The following is a 21,001-nucleotide window of genomic DNA, read 5'->3' as shown; positions in this document are numbered from 1 at the left end:
AATAAATAAAACACGTAATTTCAGATTTGCGCTTCAAAATACGCCAAAAGACTCATATTTAACGTATTTCTCGAAAGATTCAATTTTGCAACTTTGGTTCATTAGGCGTTAGAAGATACCTTAAAAAAGGCAACACTAGTAAACTGTTTGAAATAAACTTAACAATTGTCGAAAAACGTTTAACGATTTCAACGACTAGCAATTTCTTTTGTCAAGATTCAACAAAAAAAATCGTTCAAATGAGTTTGTTTCTTCCCGGAATCAAGATGAAAGTACTGAACAGTTTGCTTACTGTTTAAATATCCGACATTATTCAGAAAAATCAAGACAAATGCTAAAATATGAAAAATAAATCAGGACGTTCCAAATGGATCTCAAAATCAGGACATGTCCTGCTAAATCAGGACGGATGGTATCCCTAATCATAAATGCTGCTTAAACGGTAATACAAGCTAAAGAATCTTTTTTTCGAAACTCTTAGCGGGGTCACAAATAACAAACTGTTCAAGGAAACTGTGTTGAAGCTACAAATGGCCGACTTCGAGCCACCACTTCGAATTTTCAAGGGCACTGCGTTGCTGTTGCTGTGGTGAACCAAACATAAAATAGCGTTTTCGCAGGGAAGGCGTTAATTATTTCCGAGTCTTGTGTTTTTAAAAGGTCTAAGTGGTGGCTCAAAGTCGCCCATTTGTGGCTTCAACATCATTTCACCTTAAATTACTTTATGTTATGAAGAGCCATTTTTCATAATCTGCTATTGTACAGCAAACGGAAAACCCGACAGTTAAATACTTCGGACGGAACAAATCTCGAAATACGTCAAATATAAAGTTATTTCTGTTTATCGGTCATAGATTATAAAACACACAACGCAAGAGCACATCTGTAAGGTGTATATAAATATTGCTGGTTTTGGCTTTTCAATTGTAGAACAGCAGCAGCAGTAGCAGCAGTCGCGGATTTCTACACGCACTGACTAACAGAGGAAAGCCGCCGACTATAGAATACGGAAAAATAAATACACAGAACAGTAATTGGTTATTTGTTTATGAATCATGACTTGAATATTGACAGCGTTTCCATCATATATATATTTTCCGAATTTCCTCATTGGCAGGTTACATCGAACGCATATAGACACCGTTCGTCATTCCATCTGCGTCGGTGCTCGGAACCGGAGACGAGTCGAGAGAAAATGTGTGAAAGAAATTTGCCGAAAATAAAATCCCAGAAATATTGAGTTTTAAGCATCAATCAATAGCGGTCCTCTTCCCAACTTCCCAACAGCGGGTAGGGAGCATGGAAAATATACGCGAGACAGCAAGTTTGTTGTGGTAAACACCACAAACGTGGAGTGCGCATTTAGAACCTAGTGATGGTGGTGCCATCAATCGGATTAGCTCAATAGTATAATTACGTTAGTTTATTGGAAAATATATCTTTCGGCAGGTTTACTGAAATTAGATTAAATGCTTCTCAGTAAAATTGAGGGAAAACAGAGCAGCGACGAAACGGTTTGTCTGACACTCGCATTGACAAGTTCAACAGATAGTAGAAGACGGATGCGATATGAGGGGGGTGGAGCGCTTTTGGTGCGGAATTTTGATAGAAAAACGCGATCGCACACTGGGAACTACGTAGCCACCAATAATGATCGGTGTATAAAAATGTAACGATCACCTGGTTAGTTCTATTTCTAGACCCTCGTGTGCGGTGAGGATGTCTATGGTTGGCTACTTTTTCGTCTTCTACGGTTACGAAGCTGAAAGATAGACTGTTGTGAATATATATACACATTTTGGCTACTTTTTCGCACTTTCTAACTAGTCGGTACGTCTGTTGCTGTTCGTCCACTAATCGTGCCGGAGGGAAGTGTGCATCTCGTAGTGTCCAGTGAGCGATTTCCGACGGACTGAGTGTGAACCTAGTGGGAATATTCGTTCCCAGTCCGTACTTGCAAACCCCATGCTAATATTCGTGCTCGTATAGACACATCCGCGAGGTGAGCTCTTGAACCCGTGGAGCTTGGTTTAATTTAGAACACTTCTGTTATTTTCCTGGGTGACCAGTGTGCTTTGCCCGGATATCACTTGAGTGGTTGAATGCTATTTATAAATTTATGATTTTAATTCCTCTTGATTTAGCGCTTTTCTGTTGTGGACAACACACTAATGTTTGTGTTTAAACTTTTTTTTTCCAATAATGGTCACATCATTTATTCAGTTTTTCCGTATTTTAATCAGCCATTTTCAGTCTAAAAATGGAGTTTCACTCCAATAGCCACAGTTCCTATTAATCAATCTCACTAGCTAGCTAGCTGTACCACAAACTCCTGTGCAATCAAGCCAACCACTGTGCAAACAAATGCTCCAAAGACTCGAACAACACTTACACCGTTTAGAAGGCACTATTTTCCTGGTAATGTTGGGCGCCCACAAAATCAATCAAATCGTTACGAAAAGTCACTGCTTTTAGTGCGATTATATAATAGAAAAGACCTTAGACCCAGCCAGTTGCGAGCCAGGCTAAGGCTGTTCTACGACGGTATGCTGCGCACTAAAGAAAAGATCGTGGATGACTGAGCATTCGTCCCCTTGTGTAGTAAGGATCGCCGCACGGAAGCAGCTACTTGCGCAGTAGGTGATTTTTCCTACCTCGCGGCGCTTGCTAACTTCAGTGGAAAACTAAGGCGCGCGCACTTCTGTTCACTCGCTCTGCGATTGCGAGAGTAACTCGGGACACTCAGCGAGAGTCGAGGCTCTACGTGGTGAAAAAATAAAAAACGTCCAATGTTTTCCCTAGTGTCAAAAAAGATCAATCCCATGGCATCCCAGATGGCCTTTTCCCAGTTTCCCGGGTAATTGGTGAACCACTGTGGAAATTTTACAGGGCGAATGTCAGAACGGCAATATTCGGACCGGAAAAAAATGCTCACTGTGGTGGAAATGGGGATCCAGTGGTGGGAGCTGTCACTCAACAGTGCTCTCCTTTCCGGTCTCTCTGTTGCGTGGGTTTTCGGTTTTCTACTCTCTTGATAAACGCGTGGTAATTATTTTTACACGATCCCAGGGTCGCGCTTATAATATTAGATGGGGAGTATTATATTTTTTTTAAAATAAATTATTTCTCTGCAGGGTGAAGAATCGGGTGATGGGGAAAGAGATTCACTTTTGTTCTTCACGAGCTCCAAGCAACTCTCACTCTCTGTTGGTGATCTGCGCTGCTGTCGGCTGGGAAGCAGCGTGCGAGCCAACCGGCAAGAACAGTGGTTCATGTAAGTTAAAAATATCTCTCGTTACATTGCCGTCTGTAAGGTACGGTACCTGATTTTTTTTGTCAGGTGAATTTAAAGGTGCCAAATGCATCGAGGCGGGTCATGCGGCTGTAATAAGTGAAAAAATATGTGTGAAAGAATGAGGTGGTAATGCACACAATAGTAATAAAACGCAAACCAAAAATGTTGAAACCGTTTGCTTTTTCACTTCTTTTAGTTTTAGAAGCTTTAGTATTCAACTCAGGAATACAACCGCTGACTCCATTGGCTGATTTTGTTATTCAAACTTCTTGGTGCCATACTTTTCCATAGATCAAGAACAATTATATTTCCGGTGTGATGACAAAGTGACAGATAAATGATACATATCGAAATAAATTTACTAGTACTTATTCTTTGACATAACCAAATGTTTTTGTTATTTGTAAAAATAAAACGAAAGGATCAATCAAAGTTTTGCGAAAACGTTCTGTTGAACTATCATCAAATGGTTGAAAGCTGAGTAAAAATACATGCAACGGGCATCAAACCCACATTTTACGTAACGTAATTCTGAGTAACGTAAACTCACATAAACCCGTTTACTACAAATCAAGGTTATTAGTTTCACCATAAACAATAAAAAGTAATGCTCATAGTTTCTTATGAAGAATGTCGTGACTTTTCATGTAAAAAAGACATGAGAATTTTAAGGCTGGGAGACGTCTTCTCTGTGCTGCATCAGCAAAAATAATCCCTCATTTGTTTTGTTGACATTTTCACTTGTGACCTTTCGAGGTGAGTACCGAGCAATGGTCAAATGCCACGCCAGAAACTGGCGAAGAATACTCGCTGAGCTTTATTACATGTTAGTGGCAGTCAGATTTACGTGTATCTCTAACTATTTAGCATTTTTTACTGGCAAAACTGGACGTTAAAATTAAACTACTTTTACCGCCGAAAGTTATGAAAATGAAAAAAAAAATCGACTGACATATTTCAGTCAGCGAGTTCTATGATTTTACCTCCTTTTGAGGTTATAATATAAGCTTTCAGTTTATTTTGGTGCCTTATGGGTAATATAACTTAGTTTATGTGGCTTGTGCTAACCCTTTCGTTTCACATCATGATTGATATCAGCGATGCCAGACATATACATTTTCTGGCAGCTCATTAGGGTATGCAATTACATGCTGTAATAAAAATCAAGCATGCGGAGTTGATATTATTATTTAAATTCAAAGATCAGCCCCGAGATTTGAAATGACTGTGCTTTTTCCTCGCCTGTGCGCAGGAATAAAATTGATGTGTTATTTTTTAGCTATGAAACTGTTCACAGTTCGTGCTGTTTATCTAGCTAATTATTGTCCCTCGAATCAATGACGCTGACTTATTTTGTTCATGAGTGGTATGCATGAAGAAAATTATACCTTGGAGCTAAATGTGTGAAAAGAAACACTAAAAATTACGTATCGTCAAATCTACGGGAAACGTTATGTGATTATTTTGTATCTAACATTCCTAGTATTGTTTACGTAATTATTTCTTTTGATAAATCCTGTTTGGTGTTTCAAGCGATGCAAAATGTCATACATTTTCACTCAGAACTGTTTTTTTTTTTGTTCGAAAAACTCAACAACAAGCGAATAGTTGACGTTTCATTGCTTCAATAATTGCACAGTTGTGGTCAATTTTAACCTTACTCAAAGTGTAAATTATCGCATTCCGCTTTAGGAAGTTTAAGCTATGAACAAGAAAATAACCTATTCTATTAAAGATATCTGTTGTGGACAAACAATTCCTAAAGTGGAACATTATATCGAAAAAAAGAAACTCAACTTTCATGACCACCTGCAGAGCTTCGCTGGTGAACGGGTCAGCAATCAGCCATTGCGTAAATTAATATCTGGTTTGCGAAAAACGTAATTTAATATTCCCATGAAACTAGGCCAAACACATGCGGTTAGGGCATTAAGCTTGCTGTTTTCCACCAAATGGTGGTACACGAAACGTGATTTTGCCACCCGCACAGACAAACAAATATGTAGAGCAAATACTGCGGCTAGTGTTGGCTGAGAAAAAATGAATCGAAGAAGACGCGTGGTTCGGCACCCTAATCGAAACTGTTTTTTTTTTTTTCTCTACTGCAGCTCACCCACTGTCAAGTGCATCTGTTTCTTTTATGTTTGGTCTGCTCTAGGAAGGGTCGTTGGGAATTCTAAATCCCAAATAATAATAGCGATAAAAATTTTTAACGACTTTCCGTTTATTTTCATCCTCTCAAACCACGTTCCGGTTAGATTTTTATTTCCTACATGCTGCCCCAATGGCAATAATTCCAAACCGATCCAATGGAGAAAAAATATACAAGAATAAATTCAAGGCAGGAGAGGAGAGAGCATTTTCTCGGTGCAAATTTCGAATCAAACTCGCTGTTTATAGTGGCCGAAGAGAGCGATATGTAAATATAAATTAATCGCTAATTATAAGTTTTGAATCGTTCATCAAACAGCGTTTAGTTTTTATGATCAGATTAGTGGTCGAATGGACGAGGGCAGGAGGGTGTTTTATGCAATTGAACGACGAAGACCAGTCGAAACATATTGTCAAATTGTACGCTCAATGTTTCATGAAATCCTCCATTGGAAAATTGTGCGATCGATTTCAATTAGTATGCTCGAGCGCAAATTAAGCAAAAATTCCTTCAGGTGGTAGATCAGTTATTATCTGACATTTACGAACGAACGTTGCCAAAAAATACTACCATGTAGTAGAAGACCCCACCGGTGCCAAAATGCAGCAAATGCTTATTTATAGTGCAGTGCAGCGCTGTGCAGGATTGTGTTGGACTAGACTAAACCGGAGGCAGGGATGGATACCGTTGATCGCGATACTGTTTTTCGTTGGGATGCAAGCGACCCTGCAACATTTTCGTCCCATCGGATGCATTTTGAAACTGCCAGCCACCTTTCAACACTTGGACACGTGCTGCTCTGAACCTCGCACCAATACAACGGATCCAGCGGACCACGAAATGGTTCAAGGGAAGGTTTTTTAACCGTCGTTTATCGAGGAGGCAGGTTGAGTAACTGGGAAAGGGATACGAAATTTTCTAGAAATCTGATTCAATCGATGGGTGATTTGGCGGCGAACCAGATTGTCTCGATGCCCTTGTTCCGGAATAGCAGAATCCGGCAGAAGTGTGCGAGGGTGCAATTTGGTTTGAACTTGGAACCCACGCATTAGCGCGTGTTGCTGGTGGGTACCAGAGTGAACGGGATTACCAATATTGTATGATTTACAACCTAATTCAACCTATATTGTCAGGTTGTTTGAACTTGAAGCAACTTTCTATGGAAAACCGAACTTTCGAACTGTTCGTTGGTAATTTTTCCTACACACAGCAACTTTGTATCAATGGTAGTTTGGCACGGGTAACCTCAAATGGTGAAATTTATACTTTCACTGGCCCTAAAGATTGTAATTCACGAATGTCTTGAGCAAATAATTAGGGAGGGTTAGTCCAAAACATCGGTTTACTTTTCATTTTCTCCGCTTCTAGAGCGGTTAATTTGGCAGCAACATTTTTTCGGAAAACAATAAAATTTTCTCTCGTCGAACAGCACGGATATGGAGCAATAAAAATGTAACTTTTGACAGCATGCAACCATAATATGAATCCATATTTCACACGTTTTCCGCGATGTGATATCGCACCCGCATTTCTTGACACTTTCATGGGTGTAACTAAAATTTACGGTAATTCTAAATATGAAAGAAATTTTTTATCATGCTATTTTCGTATAGCTTACGTGATTTTGAAGATGAATTTTTGTGAAAAATAACACACTGTCATTTCACCACCCAGTTTACAGTTCAATTGAATTTGTATTTCAAAAATTGATCCAATATGCATCATTATAAGCACATAAAAATGTCATTTTTTTTTTGAAAATCTCTGAGTCTCAAAATATTTATATATATGCTTACCCTAGCGCCATTAATATTTTGCGAGATTTACTCACCTAATTTCCTTTTTATACATTTCTTCGAAATCCTACTCCCCAGGATTTGCAAAAAGAATGTTTGGAAATTAATACTTTGATTAAAATTTTTGAACGCAGTAGAAAACATCATCATATCAAGAAGACTGGAAACTCTGCCTGAAATCGAGCGACAGTTTTGGCAGCACAGACATTCGGCCAAATGTGGAACTAACGCATGTTAGTGTGTGTGCTGGCGATGTGAATGCAATCCGAATACACCGGCAGGATCATCACGTACGTACACAATTTTTTCGTAACGATTACCACCACTTTTATAACAAGCTTCCACCTTTAATAGATGGAGTGCGCTATTTGATTTGAAGCTTGTCATTTCGATCGAGAGATGTTTGTCTTCTTGATATGATTAATAATGCAGTTTTTGCTCATAGTTTCTTCGGAAAAGATGCTAAGCATTAGGGTGGGGAATCGTTATATGGAAAAAACGAAACTTGATAGCAGAAAGCCAGAACCAAGTTTTTTTTGTTCTATTTGGGGCCCCAAACATTTCTTAATTTATTGGAAGTCGATTGGTTTTGTCTCCGCTTGGCGCATTGCATTTTGAATTTATGATGAGATTTGTATGGAAAACCAACTTTTTCGCAGTTTCCATTCTAAAGAGCTTAAAATGGCTCAAATCATAGGTTTCATGACTTCTAATGGTAGGTTTTTTGATGCCTAACAACTTGGCCGAAGACACTAAAGAGCTAGGGTGTGCCAAAAAAATACTAGAGCTGTTCAAAGTTGAGTATGTCGAAATTTATGTTGCAAATAATTTTTTCTGCCAACACTGCCAGTGTACCGGCGTCAGTCAGATTTTCATCGAAAGTAACCTCTGAAGCACGTTGTAGATTTTATTTACGCCTAGAATATTGACCTGAATTTGTTTGCTTGGTCCAGCTGAGTGTATATTGGTAATGTTGGCAGAAAACAAGATTTTTTGCATTTAAATCGACATACTCAACTTAGAACAACTATAGCTCTTCTTAGGGACATTCTAGCTCCTCAGTGTCTTCTGCAAAGTTGTTAGGCATCTAAAATACTAAAAACATAATTTAGTGCATTATTAGAGCATTATTGAGCTCTCTAGAAAGGTAAATGCCAAAAAGTAGGTTTTCCCATATAAATTTTCATACAAATTTGAAATGCAATGCGCCAAGCGGAGACAAAAACAATCGACTTCAGGTAAGTTCAGGGTTGTTTGGAACCCCAAAAGGGACCAAAAAAACTTGGTTCTGGAAAATCGATCATTTTTCCCCACTCTACTAAGCATAGTTCGACGAAATATTATTTCTCATCACGTGGTTGAATTTACAACAGCAGCACGCCGCAGTAGTATTCCTATACAAATTAAATTTTGAGCCATTCGTCAAATATTCAATCAGTTTGAGGAAAAAAACTTTCTTTTCAAGCCTTACGGTCTTCAAAAGTTTTTTTCCTGGAAGAATGTTCTTACAAATATTTATCAATATATTTTTAGGAGCCAACTGGACATCTCTGGAGAGCAAGTTTTGAAAAGTGGATCTTCCCATGTAAAACCATATGGAAACTTGAAAAATCGGGTGCAAGATAAATATTCCACCGATCGATCTGAAAAGTTACACAGTTGTTATGAGACCCCTAAGAAATACGAAAAATCTCAAAGAGCACATTGAGAGTATTCAAGCGAAGTGCATCAAATATACGAGATGTTTATATCTTCTCATTAATCGAAATTCCAAACTTTGTTTAAAGAATAAACTTTTGATTTACAAACAAAGTTTTAGACCAGCAATGCTTCATGCTGTAACGATCTCGTCAAGTTGCTGTTCAACAAGGAAGAGAATGCTTAAATGATTCAGAATAAAATTCTGAAAATGATTTTGAAGCGTCCTCCTAGGTTTGGTACACTCGAATTACATAGACTTACTGGTATTGAATCATTAGAAGCTATGTCAAATAAAAATATTAACAATTTTCGACAAAAATCGTTGCAATCCTCAATTGCTAGGATAAGCTCATCTTATAGCCAATAAGTTAGCAATTAAGTTAGTTGTAAGTTTACTTCTCCTTTTGTGACAAGTAGGTTTAAATCCCTACAAATAATAAGTCCTAAATGCAAAAGCAAACAAATCCTAACAATTAAAATTACATATTTCTAACAGTGTTGAGAAGTCACCATTTGTGATTGGATACACATACTCATTATTTACTAATATTTATCATAAATACTTAAGCTACTAACAAATCTCCCCCTTGAAAAAAACACGAAAAGTGCATGTGAGCTTTCTCCATATAATTATTTGCTATTTTGCTAAGGCCTGCACTCAAAAAACGCACCAGACAAAAGTGTTCGCCAAAAATTCATTTTAAGTCGAATTTTTCGACACTTTCATGGATTGAACGAATACATACACGCAAAACTTTTCCTAATTACTTTGGAAGCAATAGCGCAAATTGCCTTTTGGGTAACAAATCTATTACTTGAAAGACAATAAAATTCTTCCCCAGTCAAGTAACAACATATACTGCCATATATTTAGCACGTGGACATATATTTAGCACACGGACAACAATGTTACACACGGATAAAAATGATACAGGCTTATTGTGTGTACAACATTGCTTCCGCCGTATTCCAATAGATGCTTTAGGGGTAAGTGCTGATCGATATAAATCGATCAGAATCGATACATAATAGTAGTGCTTGTGGACATCTGTCAACATTATCGTATCTAAACATTTGTGGATATCTCTTAGTATCGAAACATTTTTGATTGAAAAGTTAGTTTTTCAGATAAACGCTCGTGATATGCAAGAAGTGTCGTTATTCTTCTCCGTTTCGAAGACATCTGTCGAATACTTACGGCAAAGTCTCTCTGAGTGAAAACCCTTGTCGCGAGGAGTTTCATCGCTTCAAGAATAGCGATTTTCACATTGAAGACAGCTATGGTAGTGGAAGGGAGCTTTTCTATAATGTTATGTGTTTGGCAGGGTACTCGGGTACCTCTTCAGACTTTATTGCTTCAAAAAACAAGTTTAACCTCTACTCATGTTCCTAACTACAGAGAATAAACCATTTTCCATCATCAGACTTTTTATAGCAGAGGGTCGAAGGGGAGTGGTTCCGACTTTTTTTGCATCATAACCGTTCGGCTGGGTACCCAGGTACCCACCAAAATTTAATGCTTCTAACTTTTCCAATTCTTGACCAGTTTTGTATTTTCGCTTGTCGAAAGATTGCAGAATTTGCCTATTTTTGGCATTCGTGACCGACTAGAACCTAAAACCGCATCCGGCTTCTGTAGATACAGATTTTTGGGACCAATCTTTGGTGAGATAAATGAATACAATTGTTAATTAAACCGACCCACGTTGATAAAAGACATCGTAAGCAGTTGGACACAGGTCATATGGTTCTTACGTTAGCACAAACCTTACAATTTAAAGTGAAAAACCACCTTTATAAAGAAAAAAAATCAGTCAATTGTATAGAGTTTGTAATCTCAAATTGCAGTTTAACATAGTGCAGTTGAATTTCAGGGGACCAACTTTTTACTCAAGTTTGGCCATTTTTACTCCAACTAAGTAAGAGCTCGTATTAACAGGCTAAACGTCAAAAAAAATATAATAGGGATTATTGCACGGTGACGTCACAAACAAAGAAAAAAAAAGACGTTTTCGAAAAAACGTAAATAACTCGTTACTGGAACGAGACGAACGATTACTGTTTTCAGCAAAGATGCATATAATAGTAAAACGCTTCTTATGGCTTTGAGAGTTAGTTCGCGATTTATCCGCAGAGATGGTGCACGAATCTAACTTTTGATAGGAGCATCCAAGAGACATGGTTTCTTGAGCAAAGTTGTAAAGCTATTCAATTCAAACAAAACTACTGAAGATGAAACGATTTAGCAAATCTCGATTGTAAAGCCAAAAAATGTTGATACAGTTTTCTATGGTCTTGTTTGTAAAAAACTGTTTTAAAACGGTGCTTGATCAATTCAATGCAATCATTTATAACATTTTCTGTTCTAGGTTTTAAGAACAAACTCACTAAATCGATCTTATGAACTCTCTCGTAAGACATTGCTCGCTTCTTCGTAAAACACTTGAATAAAACTTCAGAACTGTAAAGCACACATAAAACTTTGTTTCCTCCACATACACAAACAATCAGACCGACTCAAAGGAATGAACTAGAATCAATCAGCCATAAAAGACATATGAGCCGCATGATTCAAGAGCATAACAATATGTGTGAGATTGCGGGTTTACGCGTGGGAGTAGTTGTAAGATTAACGGTTAACTCAATGCAATTTTGTGTATGAAACACCTGACTGCAGTGTTGGAAAGGTCGACCATGAGAACCTCCATTTGTTTATGCTGTATGGTGACATATCCGGTACACAGCTTCTACTTCGGCCGTGACTGACAAGTATATACCCAAATGCAAGCTCGAACCATTTGTTTAACTCTGGCAGTGATATTTGTGTTTGGTGAGAGAAGTTTGCGTGTGGCCGTGTTTTCATTAAACAAACTCTGGGAACCATTTTTGAGATAATAATTCATTTTTTTATTCGATTTAGTGTGATTTCACATGAATAATCACCAAGTCTTTTGGGTTATCAAAATAAATTTCAGAAAAAAAACTTTGGGTTGATAAAAAAAACATCGTTTGAAAATAATAAAGATACACGCACAATCAATTTATTGCTAATATTAACCTTTTTTTTAAACAAAATGAAAAAAAAGTTAACTAAAGTGGGTACAACTGAATAATCATACTAATTTTAAGTTTTTCCAGTATATTTTTGAACCTAATTGCTATAACATACGTTGATAAGTCTCCATAAAACTCCAAAAAATTTCATAAAAAAAAGAAAAAATTAAATTATCTTTTTCTACAGAAACGCAGGTTTTACTCAAACTTTTAGCAAATGTTTTAAACAACGTATATTCTAATAAACCAATTAATCTCATAATCTTACGTTCTTTTGATGTGTTTTGAACCAAATTGCTATAATATGCGGAAAACTTTGTTAATAAATCACCCAAAAATTCAAAAATTGCAAAAATATGGAAAATTTTTAATCATCTTTTTTTACCAAAACGCAAATTTCCCGCAAACTCTTAACACACATTCTTGAAGGGCACAAGTAGGACTCTCAGACACACTATCAGGTGCTACCCAAGCAGCACGCATTGTTGCAATGAAGCAAATGCAACTCTCAATGCAGCATTCAAAGATTGTAATAAATCGCATCCGTTACTTTTATTCAACTTGTAAATAACCGAAAAAGCACAGGAAGTGGAGCCTATATACAACTAACAGTGCTATGTGAACCATCATCTGCATCGATAGCCGCTGCAGTATATGGGAAGAAAAGAGAGGAGAAATAAAGTTAAGTTTGTTTACTTTTACTGTCATTACTCTTCGGTGATGGTGTCGCGAAGTTCAATATAACTACATAGGGGAACAACGGGCAAGACGTTCACCCTAAGGAAATCATTCATTATTCTGCTCAAAACACAACATTGCAACCAACGATATTCATTATATTCGACATTGACTAGTTCTTTTCATAATATAATGCACACCTTTCCTTTTTAGAGTGATTTTATATTAGTTTTCACTAAAATAAAAACAGTCTGGAAAAAACACTATTCCACAACGTGCAAATGAAACGGACCGGCTGTGCTGGTAAGACGGCCCTATGAAAGACTATAGCAAATTTCTTTTCTATACGGGACGACGCGCTGCGCAGAAAAAGCACGTGTTTAAAGCTTACCGTCCGCTGCGCAGATGGAATCATTCACATTATTTACATGTAGCATATTTACAGGTTTTAACAACGTTTCTAAAGATGATTTTTATTTCAAATGAGAGTTGATGACTTTAAGTCTTATCTCACGTGTTAGGAATGCTGAAAGAAACAATATTCAATGGTGCTATCGTCGTTTTCTCAGACTGCCCATTTTGCGAACACAACGACTGACCGTCTTGCCCAAGAGGCAAACAATTTTTTGGATCGATGTGATTTTCAAAACAATCATATTTTCACTAAACTATCTTCACCCACATGTTTCAAATATGCTCAATTATTCCAATGTTATTAAAAATTATATTTTTCTGAAGTTTTACCGCAGCAGAAGCTTAAATTCGGCACGGCAAAAACTACATCACATTGCTTTGCTGTTGAGGGTGAGCTTATTTTTATTATTTCTCAAATAACTAACTATTGTTTCAATCTACATAATATCTCGAAACTCACAGAATGCTGTAGGTATGTAACTGGCATAAATGATTTGTGTTAATTTCAATAGATTATATAGAAATAAGCAACGGACCATCTTACCCGCCCTGTCCGTCTTGCCCGTTGTTCCCCTACATTATAAAAAACCTCAAATATATCGAACTTTTTCTCTACTTACGCTTCTGATAGGTATGTTATTTTGCCTGCGATTCAAAATTTACCGTGTAAAAAATGTTTTTACTCCGTAATTATTCACGCGCCTTTTATAAAGTGTTGTAGAAGAGATTTTATGATTCAAACTCGCCAAATTATGAACAATGTTTTGGGAAACGATAGTTCAGACAATCTTGCACAGTGGATTTGCAGTGTTAATCATGCGGAATATGGAATAACAAAACCATATTTCCAACAATAATCATTAATCATTCGTTTATATTAGAGATGGCTGTTTACTGTGTGGTAATTCTAGCAAATATATGGTTCAACAAGATGTTGCTATTAAGTCATCCGATGTAATTGGCGCCGTTAAACATTGAATTGTATTTGTGCCGTGTCAAATAAATGATTTGTGAAGAAAAAAAAAAAGATGTTGCTATACATTTTCATCACTTGTTTGCTTTGCCTAAAAGAAAACGTTTGTGAAACAACAATATGCAACATCGTGTGACATTATCGTTATTAAAAAGCATCATGAAATATGCAGTTGGAAATAGATTGCAGAAAACTATTGAGCAATTTCTAGTTTTCAGTTACGAGAATGATACACGTAAATAGCAAAATGTTGCTCAATTCTTTTATATTTCTTCAGAGTAACCGAAAAAGTTTCTTGCACCGTTAAAAAAGTTTTAAAACAACAAATATTGAGTAGTCTCATTTGAAAACATGTTGCAAGTGCTGCTTGGGTGTGCTTACACGTGCTTACATTTAATGTTTTTGATGGTCAAAATTAGAAAAATTACGCATATTTTCAATGTGGCATGCGACTAACTCTGTAGGGTTGAAAGCCATTACCCTTCCTGTTTTAGGAAACTAATTTAGTAAACTTTCAATCATAAGTGAACATATCATGATAGCTTCAGTTGGTTTTTATATATTCCAAAATATTCAGAAAAACTATTTTTCTTCGTTTCTGAAATAGGTAACTTTGAAGGCATTTTTCAACATGAACCGTTTTTTGTATCAAGATTTCATTTAAAAACTATGAAAATATAGCTAAAATACTACAAAATAATCATGTGCTCAAAACATCCTGAATATGAAATTCGCATTTTGGTAATTTTGGCCATTCTTTTATATCGGGACCGTCTTATGTGCCATGTAGAGCCCAACGGGAACCAGCTCTGAAACGAAAATTCCAGGGACAACTAGTCAGATGAACTCAAAATAGATGAAAGTGAACTCCTGGACAAATTTTACAACCATTTGATGGGTCAACATCCAAAATCGGTTGGGAATTTGAATGTTAGAAGCATTTCAGTATGGTGGGGGCTTACGGGCGTTAAAGTTGCCGATAACGGTTCCAAACGCAAAAGAAATTGACAGAATCATTGCAAGGTATACTCAGCAATCCGAAGTACAAGGAAAGGCACGAAGTAGTTCTGCTTCAGCATGACAATGCTCGACTCCATGTCACAAAAGTGAACTTGGAAAAACAAACTTGGGAATGCTTCAGTGAAAGATCTTACTTCACCTGCCGTACTCACCAGATTATTCTCCACCTGACTACCACCTACTCTCCGCACTTTTTTTTTGCAAATTTGTCGTAGTAAAAATTAAGGCCAATTTTCTGACATAACCCATGACCTTTCTATTTTAATGTTTAGAAATCCGAACTTGCTCTAAAAGTCGATTAAAATATGCCTTATTATGTACCTTCTTGCTGAATAAAGTTTTTTAAGGTCTATGAACAGTTAACGATTGAGAACTGGAATAATACAAGAATATTTTGATGAAATTGAACAAAATCTAAAAAGTTCGTCCTTAACTTAGAACTGAAAAGATAGAATTTTCGAGTTACAGATTTTCTAATTAAAGCTATTGTAAAATAATATAATTTTGCATCACGCTAAGACAATGATTTTTTCACATTACATCACACTTTCAATCTACTTCACTTTTTAATTCAGTTTCATCTATCACTTAACACAATATGTAAATACTAATTGCGGTTCTTGCATGGAGACTTCATCAGTGCTGAGGTGGACTGTAAAGTATATAGTGATTCTATCAAAAGCTCGACAAAAATAATAAATAATTTTTTTTGCCACCAGACAACTTCTATTATCAACAGTATCACTATTGAGAGACATGCTTATATTGTGTTCTCGTGTGAATTTTTTACCCATTTTTACGCTCACTGAGCCTCGTTCCTTCTGCCAATAAAAGCAAAGCCTTGGTGCTATGAAACTCGACCTTCTGTTTTATTATACACAAGAACCCATGGCTCGTCGAAATAAACCCTGTAACCTTGCAGCACTGAGCAATATTCGCTTCGTTTCGTGTTATTACTGAAATTATCAGTTTTTGAAAAGTTCTTTCACTAAAGGAATATGCTCTTCATAATAACATAGAGGTATGAAAATAGTACTATCTATAATTTCTTCAGGACTCTGAATTACTGGAATTCCCTCTACTAAGTTGCAGTGTAAACACTTCAATTAAGAATACCAACCTGTGCGGTCATTTTTTCCCTAGAATCAAAATTAACCTAGTTCAGTTCCAGATAGTTATTTGAAATGCTTCCTATGCAATGAATATTTATCAATTTAAGTAAGAAAAATTTGAAATATATCTTTCTAACCAATCCAGTGAATTGTGGTACCCTTAGCCGGTTCAGAAGTGCGTAGTCTTCATAGACTTAAATGAAGTGCTCTGCGTTCTATCGTTGCTATGGGCACCAAAACTCAAAGGAACGGTTAAAAAGCTAGAATCATTCATTCTTCTCAGTTTGAACTGCAGGGCAAAACCTGTGATGACCAGTTTTATTATTCATATGTACAAAAATAAACAAAAGGTGGGGTCTGATAGGAAACTCCCATTAATATCGTGCTAAATCCGCCCCTCTTTTCGTTAATTTATAATTCAACTTTTGTCAATTGTATATAATATAATCAGCAAATTATTCGAGTCCTAATCGATTTCTCATTAAATGAAGAACAAGGTGTACGTGCATGGTACTGTGAGCCAAAAGAAAACAACCATGCGACCACTTTCACTTTGGAACGGATTATAAGTTTTAGTGAATGATTAAAAACGAATTAAATGAATTCTCAGCAATAACAAATGGCAACTATAACTGTAATAAGCGCCCAACGGTTTCAAAGCGAAAGCGGACGTTCGGTTGTTTTTTGGCTCGTGTAAACTCAATTTTGCTTCATTAATGTCAAAAGTTAAACTAAGTAAGGTCAAGGATGTCTGTCTCCATGTCTAATGTAATTGTAAGAACACCCCAGCTTGAATGCCAAAACAATACCTACTTTTAATTATGTTAATTATATTCCAAAAGTTGTGTACAGTTTACTGAGCAATGATTTCTAATTATGTGTAGGAATTGTTATCACAATCATATTCATGAGGACAAAATGGTACACGTGATTGCTATATAAATAAACACTAAAATCAAATTTCATTTGAGATCAAGTTTTGAGTAAGTCGATTCAGCAATAATTTTCAACTTTCACGTTCCCTTTTTATTTACTCACTAACTGACCGGTAGGGGCAGACGAAGTTCAACTTGGAACCTTGGCGGCGCTCGAGTGACAATCTTCGATGCGTTTACTTTGAATGATCTGTTTCCATGGCTGAGGCAGTTCAAAGCCATCGGATTTATGCTCGTTATAAATGAAACGATATTCACGTTGTCACATCTGTCGGCCTGTTGGGGAAAATTAGCGAAAAACTTCGCAGCAAGTCGCGGCGGCACACCGGTGCTGTCCGGTGCGCGTTGTGTAACAAATTATGGCCGCGATGTGAATAAATGGTTAAAAATAGTGCACAGAGGAGGGGACATAATGCCATTCTTTCCGCTGCTCTTGCTTAACTGCCAGGCTGCCAGCGCATTTATCTTGTTTTGGCAAAATCAAAAGCAAAAGATGTCGAACAAGAAAAAAAAAATATATCTGATGCTATGAAGCTGTTGGCTTCCTCGCACTGCTCCTGCCCGTGGAGGTTGGCCCGCAAGGGCACTATCGTGTGAGTGCAGACGAAGAGCGAGAGTTGAAATATTATTTGGGCAACCTAAAGCCGAATGAAGTTGACAAAGGACCTGCCCGCTGAGAGGTTAAAAATAGTATCCCGCGCAATGGTCCGTAGTTTCGCGATCGGCTAGTCCGGCGAAGCCGGCTGAGCTACCCATGTGGTTGTATGTAGAACCCGATCGGGGCTGGGGCGGAGAGTACGGCGAGGTTGAAGAGTGAGAAAATATTTTAAGCTTGTTGTTATCTCAGGCTGTTGTGTTTTTATTAAAAGAGGTGTGCGCATAGCGAAATTTTCATATTTCACGGTCCGTGCTTTGCCATGGGGCCGTCTAATGGGTGAACTCGAGTGGGCCGCTTGCGCCCGCGTCAGGCGAGGGGAACTGTTGGCGGGATAGGGCAGGGCTGACAAACGTAGCCTGACCCATAAAAAAAAGCGAAATTTAGTTGGCTTCTGTTGCATAATTTCCATTTCTTCTAACAGAAGATGATATTTTCGCACTTATTTTCTTGGACGTGTGAAGATCAACTCGGTGTGATCGGTTGCGTAGTTTGTTTCACGCGTTTTCTTCTCTTTTTCAAGTAATAGAAGCGACAGTAGGGAAGCTGTCCCGTTACATGATGCCTGGCCATGATGCTGCGCACCTGTTGACGAGTCAATTCTGACTAATGAGTTATTAAAAGGGTGTCGGAAATTGTTCGAAAACATTGGAAATTAAGATGACGGATATCAATTGTTTCGAAGGTACTACAGCATGCTTTGAATAGTGTTGGCCGAAAGTTCAGCCTCTAATAGATTACAGGTGTTGTAAACCTGTGCGAAAGCAGTGAACTTAGATTTGTTAAAATTTAAATGAAAATTCTTAAGGGAAAAACAAGTTATTGGCGCTTCCTTTTATTTTTCTGTTGTGTCGCCGTCACAACTCGTAACGGCAAGAATCAATATGAGTTGATTTTGAAACAACTTTTTTTTCAAGTACGTCCGCTCGGGCAGTGTGAAGTAAGAAGAAGAGCTCTAGTTTCCTTCTGCTGATGCATTCCACTGATCAGGGTGAAACATTTTACCATACATACGATTGGATGGGAAAATTTTCTAAAATTATGTGATTCCTCCGAGACGGTACAGGAAGATATTATCATCGTCGCGACTGTCGGCTGTTGTCAAGCTGTTGGCTGACGTATTTCAACTTATTTTCAAATTATCTTCTCTCGGTGTATGTCCAACAATGTTAGCGATCCTGCGCCGCTACCTCAGATTGGTCACAAACTCAACACATGTTATTTGTAACGACTTCACTATCACCACGCTAGGACTCCAAAGTATTCCTGTTCTTTACGTATCAAGCAGTCTACAGTTTTTGAACCTCAACCGTCCACTCCACACTTTTCACCACTGTTCCAGCTGCGATAATTATTATTTTATATGAGTTTTAATCAAGCACAAAAATATCGTAAACCACTGTCACGTGTATAATTCTACATCGAATAAAAACGATTGCAATCCGTCCATTGAACATTTTAGGGCTTAAACACACACAAAACAAACAGATAGGAGCAAACCAAACTTAAACGACTGACCTGTTCTGAAAGGTCGAGACAATCGGCAGCGGTTTACTGTCGGTGAGTCCTTATATAAATTTTCGGTCTACCGCACCGTCGTGGTCCCAAAGACCCCACCAGCAGCACCGCGTCGCCAGCGTGTGTGTGTACCTTCCGCTCGCGCGCCAACGAACGGTCGCGGACACCCCGCAGGAAGAACCGACGGAAAACCCGACGCAACCGACGGAATCGAGAGACGCAAAGCACAGAACGGCACAACTACCGTCGCAGTTTTCTGTAGAGGTTTTTGAAAATTTTATATCAGCTAAAAGACCGACGGTTGATGTTCGGTACACATTAGCAACATATTGGCGTTAGTGACGTTTAAGCGGTGCTTTGCGGCTAAGAACAGGTGTTTTGGTACTGTAGGGTGGTGCTTGGAAATATGATGAATAATATGCTTTTCTATTATTTTTTTGCACAATGTGATAATATTGTTTATTTCACTGAAATCTTTGATCATTATCCAATTACTGCCGTATCCGTACACACTCTCGACTGAATCTGGACTCAGTCTAACATTCGCCGATCAAGTCGTCCGCAAAGTCGACGGTCACAACCTCTACAGGGAACTTTATCATCAACACTCCTTCATACATAAGGCGTCACACCGATCAAACAAACCGTTTTGGCCCTAAAATATTTATAATCATCAAAAAAGCTCTTTGCCTTTCTCCTAGAAAGGTATAGCAATCACTGGAAAAACCAAAGGTATAAAAGTGGTCCCAATGGCCGAATGTCATATACCACTCGACCCCTTTCGACGAACTGAGCATTTTCTGTATGTATGTATGTGTGTGTGTGTGTGTGTGTGTGTGTGTGTGTGTGTGTGTGTGTGTGTGTGTGTGTGTGTGTGTGTGTATGTGTGCAACTTTTTTTTCTCACTCACTTTTCTCAGCGATGGCTGAACCGATTTCAATGAAATTAATTGCAAATGAAGGATCTAGTTGCCCTATGAGACCTTATTGAATTTTATTGTAATCAGATTTCTAGTTTAGAGGGTATGTATCAAAATGTAAAAATCACGAAACATCAATATCTCAGAAACTACGCAACCGATTTGAACAAAATAATCTCAAATGAATGAGCTACCTGAAAACCATTAACTTTTGAATTTTATGAAGATTGGACATGTGGCTCAGAAGTTATAAAAAGAAACGTGTTCTGGATACAATTTAATCTCACTCATGTTTCTCAGAGATGGCTGGACAGATTTGCATAAAATTAGTGTCATATGGAAGGTCTTGTTGCCCCATAAGACTCTAATGATTTTTTTTTCGCAAACGGATTATTACTTTGCCTGTTATATTTAAAAATGTGAAATCCAGCTATTGGAAGAAACATATTCCGAAGACTACTTGGACTCACTCACTTTTCTCAGAGATGGTTGACCCGATTCCCACAGAATTAGTATCAAATGAAAGGTCTAGCTGCCTCATAACACCCTTTTGAATTTTGCTATAATCGAATTGTAACTTCGTCTGTAATGTATCGAAATGTGAAAATCACGAAACTTCATTATCTTAGAAACTACACAACCGATTTGAACAATATTGATATAAGATGAACGGGCTTGTTAAGGGTTAACTGATGAATCATGATTGAGCACGTTGTTTCAAAATTTGGCTGCCCTATACGTTACCTTTTCATTTGATTGTAATCAAACTAAAGCAACCG

At 37.6% G+C, this 21,001-nt stretch overlaps 1 protein-coding gene across 2 annotated transcripts in view; it reads right to left on the bottom strand.

The window, feature by feature from the left end:
- LOC129721933 (calcium-transporting ATPase sarcoplasmic/endoplasmic reticulum type-like) overlaps positions 1 to 19,453 on the bottom strand; it is a 69,747-nt gene extending 50,294 nt beyond the window's left edge. The window contains exon 1 of one of the 2 annotated variants that reach the window (XM_055675052.1): positions 19,304 to 19,453. The gene's annotated coding sequence lies outside the window, so the exon portion shown is untranslated. Of the gene's footprint in view, positions 1 to 2,394; positions 2,605 to 19,303 lie in introns of those variants that run through there. The other variant, XM_055675054.1, reaches the window with a different exon arrangement.
- Between the last annotated feature and the right edge of the window lie 1,548 nt (positions 19,454 to 21,001).

The sequence above is a fragment of the Wyeomyia smithii genome, chromosome 2 (assembly GCF_029784165.1).
Source record: "Wyeomyia smithii strain HCP4-BCI-WySm-NY-G18 chromosome 2, ASM2978416v1, whole genome shotgun sequence".
Classification (NCBI taxonomy): domain Eukaryota; kingdom Metazoa; phylum Arthropoda; class Insecta; order Diptera; family Culicidae; genus Wyeomyia; species Wyeomyia smithii.
This window is presented reverse-complemented; position numbering and strand designations above follow the sequence as displayed.